The following is a 16,624-nucleotide window of genomic DNA, read 5'->3' on the forward strand; positions in this document are numbered from 1 at the left end:
AGCAGAGGATCCTGCCTGTTGACTGCAGCTTCGGCCCAGAAAGGCCTGTGGTGAATAATGTACAGCAGAAATCCCACATCATAAAACATATTTTACAATGTGTCATCGAGAAAAAGGTTGGAGAGAGAGAGAGAGGGGGGGGGGTTAAACAGTACAAATCTGGGTGATTTCATAGAACTCGTGAAGGGATTTCTTTCAAGCATTAACAACGCTCTGCCCCCTCCCTTTCTCCATCTATCTCGCTGCGTCTCTCTCAGCTTCTTCTCCGGCGGTTTGCTGAGCTGCATTTCAATGAGTCGGTCCCCAAAATGCCCTGTCAATATTCTCGACAGATCTTTAGCGCTGGATACTGTAAAACCGCGGAAGAAACCAACGAGCGGTGGTGGAGTTTCACTCGACTTTGAATCTGTATTGTGAGAACGACCGAGAAAGAGAGACGAGTGTGTGTCTGTGTGTGTGTAGACAATTTGCTTCTGCCATCCGTCAGCTCAGGGTCTTGACCATGTCAGTGGCCCAGCCTTGGCCCTCTTTATAAGTTCCGGATTAGCATACCGCCAAATATGCTCCGCCCCTTTTCACTTTACTGGTGATCACCAAAACCTCTGCTTTTCAACAGTGTGTGTGTGTGTGTGTGTGTGTATGTGTGTGAGCAAATGCGTGTTCATATATAAAGGTGACAGGTTGTCACTTGCACACACGCCGCCTCCAGCATTGGTAAACATGAACTTGCTATATATTTGAACCCATAGATTAGCACCTTCTATGATTGCATCGCTCCACTCTCCATCTCACCCTCCACCCTCCCTCCCTCTCCAGACGCATCACCCTCAATCACACAGCTATCTCTTTGGAGCTCTCCTCCCATCTCCCTGTTTCTCAACTTTTTTTTTTTTTTTAACCAACACCCTGCTATCTCTTCCACTTCTCCCTTCTTTACTACTTTCAATCTCTTCTCCCCCGCTCAGCCATTCTATTCTCTTTTTGTTTTCCATCTCGTCTCACTTACTCTCCCCCCTTTTCTCTCTCTGTCTCTCTGCCTGTGTTTCTCACCAGTCAATAATGAAAATTGCTTGCTACCTTGAATGGATTATGGGTGTACGCAGGGGCCCTAGGTAGTTTGTTTGAAGGCACAGCGGTGTCAAATGAAAAGGCCCGGGCCATTTTCTACCTGCCACAGGCCCTCTGCCTCCATCACACCACGCACACAAACAAACACACGGGTGCAGAGATGCACCAATAGCCACATGATGGAAGTAAACAGACATGAACACAGTCGCGCACACATACACACATCTGATCAATGACAGTGGATCAAGCATTAGCACTCCTGCCTGCACACTCAAATGCTCTACCTTTCTTCTCTCTCGTTCCCTCTTCCCCCTCCCTTCCTCCCCTCTCTCCCTCCGGTCATGTATTATGAATGTTGCCTAATTACACAGCCCAGAATTCTTCATACGGGCTGGCACATTTATTTGTTTGCTTTGTATCTCTTTGCCTTTCTCTTGTATGCAAAATCCTTCTGTGATAGAGTTGTTTATTCTTTGGCTTTGCCTAGCTGAGATCAAACAACGTGCAGATTGAACAGGGACGGTGTGCGATTGATGGTCAATCCTCGGGTTGATTGTTGTTGTTACACACCGAGAGGCGGGGGAAGAAGTGCTAAAACATGCTAGCGGGGGTTACGTGCCTCTCTACTTCTTGTGGAATCCAAAACAGTCCAAAGCACATATGCTTGAGACTGTGAAACAGATCTAAAAATATGTTTAGTTTTTCCTGCCATCTCAATTATGCTGCCCAGTTTGCTGCGAAAACACGATTTGTACGTGCACATCTGAGAGGCCTCAGTTTAATCATATAGGATTAGTTATTTTTCCTCATTCGTGTTTTCTATTATCACATTAATTGCTTGTAGCGGTGACTCATGACAACTATCGAGTGGACTCGAGAGCGGGCGAGTGCTTTGAAATTCGGTCAAGCTCTGACTGACAGCTGCCGTGCATCATTACTGAAAACAGAATCACACACAGCTCTGCATATTGCATCTTCCTCCAGCAAGTGTAAAGTAGATGCATCTGTTTGACAAATATGTTAAGACATCGTCATTCCAACATTGATGTGGAGAGCAAGGGAGACGGAAGGAGTGTGTTTATGAAACCAGCAGCACTCAGAACGGGGCTGTCTGTTTTAATGTCACATCCATTTAAACGCCACGTCCTGTCGGCTGTGAGCGCGCAGATGTGAGCTGGAGTTGTACTTTTGTGTACGGGGCCGTGCGTGGTTGTATGCTTTTATTAATGTGTGAATTATTTCCTTGTGTTTGCTTGCTTCTGAGTTGTCCGATGACGAAGGATTAAATTGAGATAGTGTTACCACCTTGTGGGGGTTGAACTTTTTATTTTTTTATGCGCTGACTTTAACTGTCAATTTAAATGTGCAGTAAATGTTCTCAGTCGACGGCCAAAGTCTACATCGCCCATCAGCGTTCCACCAGTGCACTGAGTAAATTTGCGTGGGATAAAGAGAACCCTCCTAATCTCTTGGAACATACTATATTATACAACTTCTTTTCTTATGCTTACAGTAGCAGTCCGAGTTAGTGGGGGATATCCGTGTGCTTACAACATCACGTTTTGGACATAATAGCAGCTTCTCTACCTCGACTGTCCGTGCTTTCACTCCTTGTGCTCAACAGAAAAGAAAAAAAAAATCTAAAAAGAAAAGGAATGGTGCTTTCTGACTGAAGCCTGTAAACGTAAGAGAAGCTTTGGAGGCTAAGATTTCACAGCCACTAATAAGCATTCAGCCTCATCTCCTCCTTTGCCTTGTGGGGACTTGGCTGCTAATGTGTGACTGACAAGCCTCAGCTTCCGTGTTGATTGGGGCACTTTTTTTTTTTTTTTCCAGGTTGGCTAAACACCTGGCTGATGGACAGATCTGGGCTGCGTGTGGGATGGGCGTGTCTCACCTGGCGCAAACCAGATCACACGCACTCATATCAAAAGTTTAATCTCGTGTCGGCTGCACCTCTACAAAAAAAAAGGTGCACGGTGTGTTCCCTCGTTTTAATACGAGCAAACGCTCGCTGGCTTGCATTGCAAGGTTTTGTTGAGACTGTAACTCTGAGACAGATTCAGTGGATTTTAGCCATTTCTCTGCGTGATGGCCTTGGTTGGCTGGCTGCAGCGGGGAGCTTTGGTTTTTATTTTGCCAGATTACTGGGCTGCCTCTCTTGTTTGCCTGCTTAAATTAGCCCAGCAGGGACCTGTAGTTGCCAGAGTGATTTTTTTTTTTCGTCGAATTTTAGTATCAATTCTGTCCATATCTTTTTCTCTAACTCCACACACTGCCTTTCCTCAACAACAGATCAATACATATTAGCTCTAATCAGGCAGGCAAACAGGAAGGTCACAAGGCCACGTATTAGAGTGCATTGCAGGTCATTGCTTTGACTGCTCATTGCTAATAATCACTAGTACCAGATCAGCAACACAGACGCACGCCAGACCCACGACAGCGCCTGTCAGAAGCATTAAACGGGCCTTGAATGCAACACTGGTATCATTTAGTGTTCTATAAAAGCATAATGAGCCCTTCTCTGTGTTTATGTAAACTCTACTCAGTATTGTAATCAGATAAAGGCCCAGTGATCTTTTTAAATCCATTCTAGAGCAGCTGTGTTGACTTCCTCATGGAAATAACAGTAAATGGCTCATTGATCACTTCTCTTCTCGCGTCCTACATTTGAATTGCACAACAAAACAGAGGGGTGAGGATCCTCTGTACATTGACTTACCGCGAACACCGTCTTGTTCCAGTGTTCTCATCCTATTGTTAAGCTGCTGTGAGGTAGAGGCTGTGTTAAACGGACATCTCGCAACGCATGAGGCATTGTTAATCCAGTTCGCATACTGTATCTAGGGTAAACCCACAGATTCCAGCGTGCACTTAAGACCCACACAACACACACTTAATGCGCCCACACAGATGTCCTTTAGTGAGCGCACATGTAATTACACAAAAACAAAAAGATGAAGGCACAAAGGCACACGTTCACTTTTAAAACGAACACGTTTATCTTTTGCAAAATGAAATACTGAATTCTCCAAGTCACACAAATTGGTGCAAATACTACTATAATTAGCCATGGTTTCCAGTTCATTGTGTCTTCATGCAACCATGGCGACATCATTTTCTTAGTTTCCTAAACGAGGGATTTGTCCAAGACCAAAGAGAATCTGTACCCAGCAAATGACTGCAGCCGCTCCTGATTTAGCTCCGCAACGCTTTCAAACCCGGAATGCTATTTTATTCATGTGGATTCCAGTGGTCTCTTCGATATCTCTGCCTTTCCGACTTTCTATCAACCACCACTAACCACCACAATCCCTTGGCCATTCACGGAAATTGCGCTATAAGGACTTCAGCAAGGGCTCAAATTAATATCAACTTGTTAATTCCCTTTGAAAAAAGGGTCTGCAGAAGGTTGAGGAGAAGAAGGAGAATTAAAGAAGCAAGCCAGGTCACTGTTTGAGTTTCTAATTGCCAAGGCCCAGAATGTGACCTACAGATGTGAAATTCCCCACTGGATGAAAAATTAACCAGATTGCAGAGCTCACTGGCGATCCCCTGGAAAGCACTATATAGAGAGAGAGAGAGAGAGAAGGAGAGAATGAGAGATAGACACTGAAAGAATCAGAGGGGTTGGATGCATTGTAACTCAACAGGACTGAGGTTGATAGGGTCGCTGTGAGGGAATGTGGGAATGAAATGGAACTCATTAGTGAAGAGAGGGAAGGATGACAGGGACCTTTATTCATGAGTGTGCTTAGACATGTGCATGTGAAAAAAAACTTCCTCCAAGGAGTAACATGGCCAAAACCTGTAATGTGAAGCGCACCGCTCACCTTATCAGCGGATTTACGACCCAACAAGCCATTCGTCTTTCTCAACCTTGTTAGTATTATGCCTCAGCTCCAAAGTACGGAGATAAGCAGAGCGAGACACGTGAGAATTAGGGAGTGGATTGAGTGTGATGGATGACTTGGTGCGTAATATTCTTGACAGATGGATGACAAATGAAAAGTTGTCGGTGCTGAAAAACAAACACACTAATAGTGATGATCACATCTGGATGGGCTGGTACCTAGCACATGTCGGTTATGGGAAGAAAAAAAAAAAAACACAAAAAATGACTTCGCTTGATAATTTCTGCAAAAAACACCATCATCATTGTTATGTAGGACCATGTATTAAAGCAAGAAATGGATCCATTTGCGTGTGTGTGAGCTACTGCAACTGGCTTCAGATGTAACAGCGCGATTACAATACCACTGAAGTACCAAAAAGACTCGGAAGATGCATCTTGGGAAAACGGGACAGCCTCCTCACACCCAACTCTTTTCAAACCCGCTCCCTTTGGGAGTGCATGTAAGCAGATATAATTTCTACAAAGGCAGATTTCTAACACCTAAAATAATTTTTGCCAACAGATTTACACATTTCTGCCTTATAGTTGCATTTCGTTGCATGCAAACAACAATGGTCTCAAGTTTTTTGGTGTATTATACTTAGCTTATTGAGTTGACATTTACGACTGACCTGCTTTTCATTCTGGTCAAAGAAGAGGACATTGATAGGGCGGAGGGAGAGTTGGGGTAAGGAGCAGGGGAGGCAAAGTAAATACCTGGGGGATAACAGAAACTCTAGCCTTCTAAATAACTACTCTTCCAATGCCCCAAATTCATAATAATGTGGTCTGCACTGCAGATAAATAAAACACACCCAATTTTCTTGTTAGCATAGAAATGTGGGCCAAGTGGCTGTTTCTTCTCCTTTTTATTAGAGGTCTGATTATTGTTTTAAGCTGGAGCTGCTTTAGCTTTAGATGAATTGCAGACCCCCCCATGACCTCTACTTCTCAATTTACACAGGGGTTAAATTAGCCAGCCTGATGAGGGCCATCATTAGATCTGCAGGGTGCTGTTCTAAGCTGCTTGCTTTTTCTCCATGAAGCGGTGAATGGGGGGGGGAAACCTGTTCGGCAGAAACTAGCTATGGGTTTGGAGACTGCCAGGTCTGAGGCAAATCCTGGGCATTGTTCTTAGATCAAAGGGAGAGAAAATGGCAATGTAATACGAGCTCAAATTAAACTGATGTTTTGTCTTTTTTTGTGACAGCCTCAATTCTGGCTTTGAGTTTTGTTGTTCTTTTCAATGGGTTCTGTAATGGCTAGGTAACAGTGGGAGAAACCCACTTTCATGACCACTCGTCACTAAGATCTGTCACCACTGATGTCACACACAAAAGGCACCACCACCAACACCAGCTCATTCAGGGAGTCAGAACAGGTTGCTGTCACTGTGTGTGCGTGTGTGTGTGTGTGCGCGTGTGCGTGTGTGTGTGTGTGGTTGGGCGAGCGCCGTCTGATGTGTCCACACTGCGGCTATCTTTCTCCGCTAGCTTAGGTTACTTCAATAGCGGCCTTTCTTTTCTCTGTTCCCCCTCAAAGCTCCCTATCCTCATTCCTGTCCTTTTCTTGATTATAAGTTCAGAGAGGAGGAGGAGTAGGTGGGGCAAAGACATGCATACAGTTAGGTGCTTTCACCTGCACCATGAGGAAGGAAGGGGGGGTGGGGGCTTATTTCAATGAGACACAGGATCCATTCCATCTGCTAACCCCACGCACCACCGCCACTATACACCCACTGTCCCCCCTTCATCTTCTGCCTCCGCTGGTCATCTCTCTGATGATTCTTTTATTCCTAGGATACCAGCTGCCGGTAAGGTGATAGGTTAGCACAAACGCACTCGCACTCGCACACACACAGACACACACACACTTTTAGGTGGGGATTAATGGCAAAGGGCACATGTACACTGGTTCGGAGCACAATGAAGAGCAGGCACAGGTGTCCAGTAATCATTCCTGTTTGACCTTTCTGCAACCTTTGATTAAGGTGAAAAAAAAGGTTTTCTGCATTCGGCCTGTTTACTTAATGTCTTAACAAAGAGCTTCATTGTTGGCAATCTCCTATGTAACCTGAAAACGTTTTTTTTTTCTTTCCTTCATTTAATAAGGGGGAACAGCTTGCAGCTTAGAGAGGACAAGAACAGGGCCAAGCCGAACTACGCATGAGCTTTTCTTGCACTCCTCCAATGTTTTTCAGAATTTATTTTTGACTTATTGGGCAGAAATACCAGAGGGAACAAACAAGCTGCACTGTTAATTGTATTTTTCAAAAACACTCCCGTGTTTCTCCCTTAACAAAGTGCCACCGCAACTAGAGTGCCGGAAAGCTTGTGACAGTGGGGACCAAAACAATCTGACGCCATTATCAAATTTCCCATTAGCTGCCCCAAAATGGCTGCCTAGTCAACAACTAAGTAATGCGATCTAATAGGGCTGGAGCCGAAAATGAGACCTTAAGAGCACACTGTGGATATTCTCTGCTCCCCCCCCCCATTGGTTGGGGATAGTGTCAAAGAGATAGCAAGAATGTGGAAAGGATAGGAGAAGAGAGACATTGTTGGCTAAGTGCACTTAAAGAAGTGCCTTGGAGGAGAGGACTATCCTACATGCAGATTAGTGTTCATATCACCGTCATCAGACACTGATACAGGGCCTTGATAGACTGTATGTATGTGATGCTTTCTGAGGCACTGGGCCTCATCACTTTCGCCTATCTTCTGTAACACACATACACACACACACATACACACACACACACACACTGATCCAGCTCTTTAGAACTGCTGAGATGGTAAAGATTGGATTGTAAAATGTATATTCACCTGCGTGCGTCACTTTGTGTATGTCATACGCTTTTCAAAGTCACTGCAAATTTCTGGCACATGGTCAAAGGAGCGTGCGTACTCATCCACTGTACCTTCAAACATCACACGTAAATTTGAGATATTTAATCTTCAAGCGCCCCACACAACAGGTGTGCATGTTTAATGGTCCTCGACACAATCCCTAATCTGCTCCTGAATGGCTGCATTGTGCATTCCTATGTCAGACAAAATGAACACTACCGGCTAAAGAAAAAACTACCCCCCCCCTTCCCTCCTCAAATGCTATTAACATTTCTGTTATGTTTTCCACTTTGGCCCCCTGGTGAAAATAACACATGGGGATTGTCTGGGCCTGAGCCAAACACACATAAATTTCAATATTAATTTGGTCGGCACCTCAGCTGCCTCCTCAGCTTCCTAATCTCCCGCCGCAGATCTTCATTATCTGAAAGTGTGCTTTCATCTTAATTCCATTTTCATCCATCAAACGTCAGGGAGGTTTGACCTTGCGTGATCTCGACAAAGATAGCAAGGTAGGGAGGGAGCGTGCGAGAGTGACAGAGACTGGAGATAGGGGAGAGAGGGAAGTTGGGAGATAACAGGGGCGAGTTGAGATGATGAACGAGGATGGAGGGATAGGGAACATGACAGGGAGAATTGTGGAGGGGAGGAACATCTTCAGTGCCAAGTTTCCAGGTCTGTTAAACGTGCGCATAAGTGTGTAAAGCCACTCCATTTTTCATAATCCGCATGTTGCACCAGCAGAGTGTAGCACGTTAGCGACTGCACACTTCTCTTTCAATTCCTTCTCCTCTTCCGCTGCTCTGTATTTATCCCTTCCCTCACTTGCCTTGGGCTCTTTTCCATCCTCCTTCATCCTCTCCCTTCTCTCCGTCAGTTTATGTATCCTGACATTAGGGTTTAATTACTCATTTGTAATAAATTGGAATGTAATTGTTGTATGCTTCGCTTGTAGGGAACAGGTGGTAGACATGATCTATAGGGGACGTGTGTGGAAGTGAAATGAACAGGACATACAGTTGGGATTTATTGCATCAACGCAAAGACACGCCACCTGGTGGTGCTATCCTGATGAAATGAGGGTGATTCTTGGCGCCCAGAAAGCACAGTTGGTAGAGCGGGTGCCCATATATAGATGTTCACTCCTCAACCCAGCGGGCCAGGGTTTGACTCCGACCTGCGGCTGGTTATCATTCCCCCTCTCTCCTCCCTTTCATGTCTTCAACTGTCCTGTCAAATTAACGGCTGAAATGACCCAAAAATAATCTTTAAACATTTCTTTTTAAATAATTAAAGAAATGACGGTGATTCTAAATATGACATGAGGACAAATGCACATACACACATATAAGTACAAACTGGCGCTAAAAACACACACACACACAACTTATCCAAAATGAATGATACATGCCTGCACTATCATACCCAAATAGGACGCCTCATCAGGGGAAAAGCTTGCTATGCTCTCTAACCTCCCCCAATCTATGTGTCTCCTTTGTCTTTTTGGATGGCAGCCTTGATCCCATAAATGCAGGTTATCTGTCATCAGTGACTCAGAATGGTAAATAAAGAATCATTTATCTTTCTCTCTCCTTTATCTCAGTCCTCTTCTTTCTTTATCATTCTCTCTACAAATCTGTCCATCTCTGCAGATCCCATCACTGGCTTTTTTTTTTCCTTGTTCTTTCACTCTGCGTTGACATTCACTTCCTTCGATATAGCATTTGAAGGCTGCTTAATCTCCCATCAGTGCTTGCACGGGGCAGGTAGCAAAACAAGTGAGCTGCTGTTTCTCATATCCGTGGCAGCGAGTGCTCAGCTCTGGCATTTGGCCGCTTTGGCTTCGTTGATGCCATGTCATTTTTTTTTTTTTGCTGACACCCAGACCTGTGTCACAAGAAGCCAACGTTAGCGCCAGCCCCAGGCTCGTCATGAACTGACAGTAGTAGGTCGTTGGTCAGATACAGCCCGGCCGCTGCTGTGACACAACACCTAGATCTCTCCCCCCCCTCATGCCATGGCATGCCAGAACTGGGAACCTACGATGATGACATGCTGACATGTGAAATGACATGACAATGCCAAAGACATGACACACACAGACACTTTCACTCAGACAGATAAGAGGCACTTGTGTGCTTGAGTGCGTAGGGAGGGATTTCACTAGCACACGTGCATGTGCACATGTCGGTGTGCAAACTGGGCTGAATTTTTAAAAAAAAGTACGAAACGCGATCTCAAGGTTTTGCAGGCAGACTCTATGTAAGCAACACCAGCGTCAGGGTTTGGTTGAAACTCATTCCCAGCTTGTGTCAGCAGCAGTGGCTCTAACATGGCGACACAGGAGAAGGCCCCCATCCATTCATAATGAGAGGATGTAACATAATTCGCGACAGACAGACGCAAACATGTACCACAGCATGAACGCAAAATACATTAGTTATTTGGTTGACAATGACAAGCCTCCCTTTATGACCTATGAAGCCTATATGTCTCATTTTTTAGGTCCTTCATCCCCATGCTATCAGCTACGTGACACCAGGCTCCCTGTGATGGGGTTTCTGCAGCCCAGCCGAAAAGCAACAGAATCCCACAAAGGGTGTGTTATTTGTCAGCTTGAAGTTAATCCACTGCCACTCAACGCCCCCCTCCCCCCAACCCATCTCCCCTCCCATCAACCATAAAGAATAAAATAAAAATAAAACACTTCTCTTTTGCCATTCAGAGCAGGTCAGGGGTTGGGCTAAGCTTCCGAAGATGTTCAAACGCATCCCCCCTGAATAGTATCTCTGTTACTCCAATGGCCTAATCCGCCACTTGAAGAGCAATTAAAAGTTTAGCCCGGAGTTTAAGAAAGTAACCATGTGTGATCTTTTTTTTTTTCTTCTTCCATTTCTTTTTCTTCCTGCGGGTCTGTCTCTCCGGCTGTGCGCATGGGGAGCATGCTAATAGGAAAGTGGTAGCTGTGGCAGTCTTCCAAAGGCATTCCAAACACACCGGGCAAAGAAACGACTAAAGGGTGGCATGGATGAAGGAAGAAAATGACATTTGGGATTGGAAGGATCACCAACTTTCTCATTTCTTTCTCATCTGTTTCCTATCCTTTCCCATTTCTTTGTTACTTCCTTAGACTCTCTCCAACTTTTGCATCTTTGTTTTCCCACTTCAATTCCCACTTCCTTTTTCTCAATCCAAAAGTAGTTCCCAATGCACTAAGACGCTATCCCTCCCGAGTTTTTTTCGGAGGCCTTTTTGTGCCTAGCAACAACTTTTTATGGCACAACCCCAACCATACAATAGTCAGAAGCATCAGGGAGATCATGCTTTGGGTTTCCCGCTTTTGTTTTTTGGGAGGCGGGGATTTATTGAATAGTCTTTTCTTAATGGAGCACATATATTTATAGAGCTAATTCTTCTGCCAAAGAGTTCAATAAAGGGTCAGTAAAGACTCAAGAGAACGCCAGGAGACATGCGCTGAAGGACATTCAATTGATTGGCTTGTGTGGTCAGATCATAAAACTACCACATGGTAAAACAGAAGGGTAAAAAAATACTCAGGGTTTCAAAAATTGACAAGGGAGTGCTAATAGCATCATCAACTTTTAACGAGGCTGTGTGCTGTGTTGCCCATAATGTCTGCACTCCTGTAATAAAAGTATTTTTAAAGGGGTTTAACAATTTTTTTTTTCTTATCAAGCTTTGGACCCATGTGGATTGTATGACCTTACAGCTTCCTGACATGCATTCAAATTTAACAATCTGATCTCTCATTATTATATTCCAAGCCATTATTTGTGGGCACAGTTAAGGAGAGGAACAGGCAGCTTGATGCCCTTGTGAGAACGGCTGTCTGGCAAGATATGAAAAAAAAACTTTTTTTTTTTCCAAACTCAGCAGACTAAAACAAGAAGAAGAAGAGAAAAAACACTCTTTGCGTCTTTGTTGACTCAGAAGATAATCTGAAAAAAAATCGGAACTCGCAAGAGCCTCTTTTATCTTGGCATTGCTTTTGTCTTTTCTTTTCTCCCGGAGTCTTGGGTGTTCTTTGGAAATGTTAGCCCGGTTTCTCCCCTTCATCCTGAGCGACCTGGGAGGAATGTGTGCGGAGGAGTGAAGCTTGAAGAAGACGGGGGAACGTGAGGAAGTTAGGAGGAGCACTGGAGCTTGACAGGGCCATAGCTATCAGTGAGGCTAGAACATGATACCTGAGACTCAGGCGGTTACGCTAACAAAGCTGCAGCCAGAAACTCCGCCAAAATTCCTTCAACTTACTCGGCCCTGACAAAAACCCTTTTTGAAAGTTCCCCCCTGGCACTACCACACCTGAAAGATCATCCACATTCGGCCTCTTGTTTTTGACTACCGAAGCCAGGCAGCAGCGTTCTGTCTGTAGCTTAGCTTAGCATAGTAATTAAGTGCAACTGAGCAGCACCCAAACAGAACCTGAATCCACCCTGATCCCATTCCAATTGATTTCCAGTCAGACATTCACCTTGAGGGCATTTGTCTCATTTATCGCTTTCAGCATTAGTGTATCTCATGATCTTTTTAATTCACCAGTATTGGAATTACAGCAAGCTTCACCTGCATTTGAGCTGCAGCCGCGATTGGGTTAAGGCAATTTAAGATCCCAGCAAGTATGTTGTTTGGTGTACCATGGCTATTTGGCACTTTCTGTGTGTCTCAGGTGGCGTATCACAGGTCTCTGTCTGGTTGCCCATTAAAAATGAAACATGGCTTCTTAATTACCGACTGGCACTTTTGGCAATCATGGCCGTACTCATGTGTTACTCACTCTCTCCGAGTCTTCCTCCCTCACCCCGGTTTGACTGGCCTCTTTATCCGTTTCTCCTTCTCACTTACCCATACACTCCTCTCTGTATCCCTCCATCTTCTTTTGGTTGACTGCAATAAGACACTAGCCCTGTAGTTTATGCTTGCTCCCCTTGCCTCAAGTCCTGCCCAGCCACAATTACTTCCTGTGGTTCACGGTAGTGGGTCACTGGCATCCGCCAAAAGGTATTTACAGATGAAATTACACACACTGTGTTTTCCAAGCAAACCTACCTACATGGTCCCATTATCCTTCACACCGTCCGGAGGCTCTGTTGAAGGTGGGCTTAATTATAAATCCAGAGATCCAGGAGATCGGATTCAAAAGGCTTCCAAAGTGGATGAGGAGTGGCAGTAGAGAATAACCAATGTCACCATTGTGTGCTCTGTACATGTACTGCATCATGATCATTAATGAGTGGCATTGGAGGAAAAACGCTTGACATTAAGGCTACTGTATCGCCTTAAGTAATGTACCTTGACTAGAGCCATTGATTTTAATAATGTTGAGGTTTCACGCAAAGCAGAGCGTTCTACCTCAAAACAATGTTTTACCCATTCAAGGTGTGCTGGGAGATAAAAGAAGAAGTAATGCTCAAACATAGTGCTGCTGACAGCGGCTCAACGTCTAGTTTAGAGTGGGGGGAGGAAATGAAAAGCAAATCCAAGAGGTCACACATTATTGACACGGTCCTGTTTTTATTGGCTCTAGCTTTACTTGAGTCAGGCAGCCCATGTGTTTTCCCTTCAGTGTCCAGGAAATAGGCCGGCCAAGCTTCGGCGAGAGCTCCCAGTAAACCTGTGGCTTGTTTGCATTGTTCACTTTTTGGGATGACGGATTTGCTCAATCACCCATGGCTGTCACAGCTGGCTTTCAATCACAGGCAAAGAGGCCCTCTGAAAAGGGGTCCCAGCATCTGGTGAAGATAAAGCCAACCAGTGCTAACTTGTAATGAAAGCCAAACATTGAAAGCGCGGCCACTTTCTGGCTGGACACAGCATGGGGGTTAGCCATGTACTTTATGCATGGCTATACTGTATGTGTTATGGCAAAGTGGAACCGTTTGATGAGGTTTTGCTTCGTGATATTTTTCTTAAGAATCTCTGAATCCCAGACTTTAAAATGATCCATCACACAATAGACAGTCAATACACTGTATTTGTTCTTAAGTCTTTTTTTTTTTAGAAAAATTGTGTCTCTTCTTTAAAATTAGATGGGACTGGGGTCATGCCATTTCAGTGGGTTTGTGTTTGTGCACTGTTAGATTGATTGGCAGCTGAGTGGACCGCGGAGGCAGGGTAGGAGGTAGAGGGGCCGGCATCAAAGGGCACGTACTCAGTCAGGCTTAACAAACTCCCCGGTTCTGAAAATGACCAGTATCTGGTGAGAGGAGGTCAGCTCTGTGCCATATGACAGCATGGACAGACAGCGAGGGGGAAGGTTTTACTGTAACACCCACAGCCTGCTTTTACTTCTCACAATGTAGAATCACCCTCGCCTTCTCTCATACATTAGCTAGTTACAAGTATCTTCGGGGCAGAAGAAAACCCCAGCCGTCAACCCTGATTGTGTGTGCATGGCAGTTAATTTAGTTAATTTTTCCCTGTGGTTTGGCCATGCGACAAGCAATGCTTAGCTTAGCAAAGCTTAAATTTGTTCCCTATGAATACTTGAAAGAGAGAGAAAAATGCATTGGGTTGTGACAACCAAATGGGCTTTCACATGGCATGTTGGACAATTCATTTTTCTTCCCCGACGACTTCTGAGACACACACCTAGACATATACACACACACAAGCATATGAGAAAAATGACTAAGAAAGAATCGCTTTTTAGTTTATTCATTTATTTAAAAGACACAGACTGAATGGAGCGAAGGTCGCTGTGCAGACGGTGGTTGCTGTAGATTGTAATCCAAAGCCTCCGGCGTTCTCCGTGTGAACTCCATTTCTGGTCTGCAAACAAATCAGCTTTTTCTTCTCTCTCTCTCGTCTGTCTTGCTCTCCCTCCAGTGAAAATAAGGGGACATTCAGGTGAATAAAATCTATTTGTTCATTTAACTTTTTTTTTTTTTCTTCCCGTCAGCTTCTTTTCTCTCTCCCAAACTCAATTTTCCCTCGGTGCGCGCCTGCTCGAGTGTTTCCTTTCTTTGCGATGGTCTCGCCAGCAATTCATTAGGCAATAGTCATTTAATTTGTATCATTAGAAAACAGTGTTTCCCAGAGAGTATGGCACTCCACTATATCTCCACCCCCCCACCCCCCCACAGGAAAGCTGTGGGATTTGTTAGCACACACCTCACACCAAAGTGTTTTGTGGTAACAGAGTAAAACAAAAAAAAACAAAAAAAAACATGGTTTAATATCTTAGCATCTCTTCAAGTGTTATTACACATACAGAGAGCAATTCTCCTTCTGGGCCCACGGTTTTAATTATGCAACAAATGTTTGACTATCCAAGTGAAATTTGCATGAATATTTATACCAATTCATTTGTTGAGTGTTGATTGTAATTACATGGAAACAGGATTTATTGCCAAGATTGCTGTGCTAGCCAGCCAGAGAAAAAGAACCGGGCGGGAAAATATATAAATAAATTCACAAATTTCCACACAGGCATACACTGCAAAAGGACGCCCATTTTTTATTCCCAATGGCTTGTGGGTAATTTCATTATCAAAAGGAGAATCTTTCACGGCATGTGCCTGGCAGAGACTTAGTCGTGCTTACAGTAAGGGTCTTAGGATGACAAAACAACAAGAATTCACCTTCCGATGTGACCTGTCAACACTTGCTGAGAATGCCCCATGCATAGCAAAAATATCCATCGAGCACGACAAGAGCTTGACATGATGTTTTGGCATCTGCCTATCAGATCAAATGACGGCGTTCAATGGGGAATGGATAGATACACAGATTAAAGACGCAGTTGCCGATCACAGAGGCAGATAACAGATTTCACTTCATCAGCGGAGACAATTTGCGACGAATGGCAGGAGATAGAGGGGAAAAAGAGATACTGTTTGAGGTGTGTGCCTCTGTTCTGTTTAACATTCTCAAAATGGAGGATGGAGGGAGAAAAGGGGGGGGGGCAGGAGAACAAATGATGAAGTACAACAAGGTGTTGGAGGAGAAGCAACAGAGGCAAAGCTCCTGTGTTTGTATCTAATTAATGAACGGCATTAGCCATTTGTTATGCCATTTATTCTGGTAATGACCAAGTCTGATCTTTCATTCCTCGCCTCATGCTCATTCTCCCGCTTTCTCTTCCTCCCCCCTCTCCCCCCCACACACACACACACTCTACCATTACCTCTGTACAACGCTCAGACAGGGACTGAGAGATGGGGAGGAAGGAAAACGGACCGAGACAGTGAGCAAGAGGCCTCCACTTTCATGACATGCTCGGTTACTGCGTAACTCAGGACACTGTTCAATAATGTTTCAGAGCAGGCTACACATATTGCCCACGTTAACCCGAAGGTCACCTAGGGAAAGCTGTAGTGTTTTTGCACTCGGGTAGGTGTCCCTGTGTGTGAGTTTGTGTGCACTTGCCTTTGTGCTTTCGCTCTGCGGACTCTAATCGGACTTCCTGCAGAGCCGGACTCTCGCTCACCCTGTCCTCTTTATTTAGTGAGCAAACAAGTGAATGAGGCCGGTGCGTTCTTTCCTTCTTAGCTGGATTTGAAACACAGGTTTTGCAGGTTGCCATGTCTTCTTGGTCCCCTGAGCTCCAAGCGAGCCTTTGTATAGCCTCCTCCATGTCCTTGTTACAACGTCTTCCATTGTAAGTTTTCAGAGTGAAAGAAAGACATGACCCTGTTGGTGCTGATGAAAAGGTCTTTGTTGGTTATTGTACTGTGATGGAGCCGATTAGGTTCTGTGTCTTTTTGGGGTGAGGAAAGTGACATCACAGCTAGCTTGGTTAGCCCTGTTAGTGAAGTGACATCACAGCTAGCTTGGTTAGCCCTGTTAG

General features: G+C 44.7%; 1 protein-coding gene across 7 annotated transcripts in view; it reads left to right on the forward strand.

Moving 5' to 3' along the window:
- Nucleotides 1–16,624, forward strand: part of pcdh7b (protocadherin 7b) — a 107,760-nt gene that overhangs the window by 33,420 nt on the left and 57,716 nt on the right. The gene's annotated exons all lie outside the window — the stretch shown is intronic.

Source organism: Etheostoma spectabile, chromosome 19, assembly GCF_008692095.1.
Source record: "Etheostoma spectabile isolate EspeVRDwgs_2016 chromosome 19, UIUC_Espe_1.0, whole genome shotgun sequence".
Taxonomy (NCBI): Eukaryota; Metazoa; Chordata; class Actinopteri; order Perciformes; family Percidae; genus Etheostoma; species Etheostoma spectabile.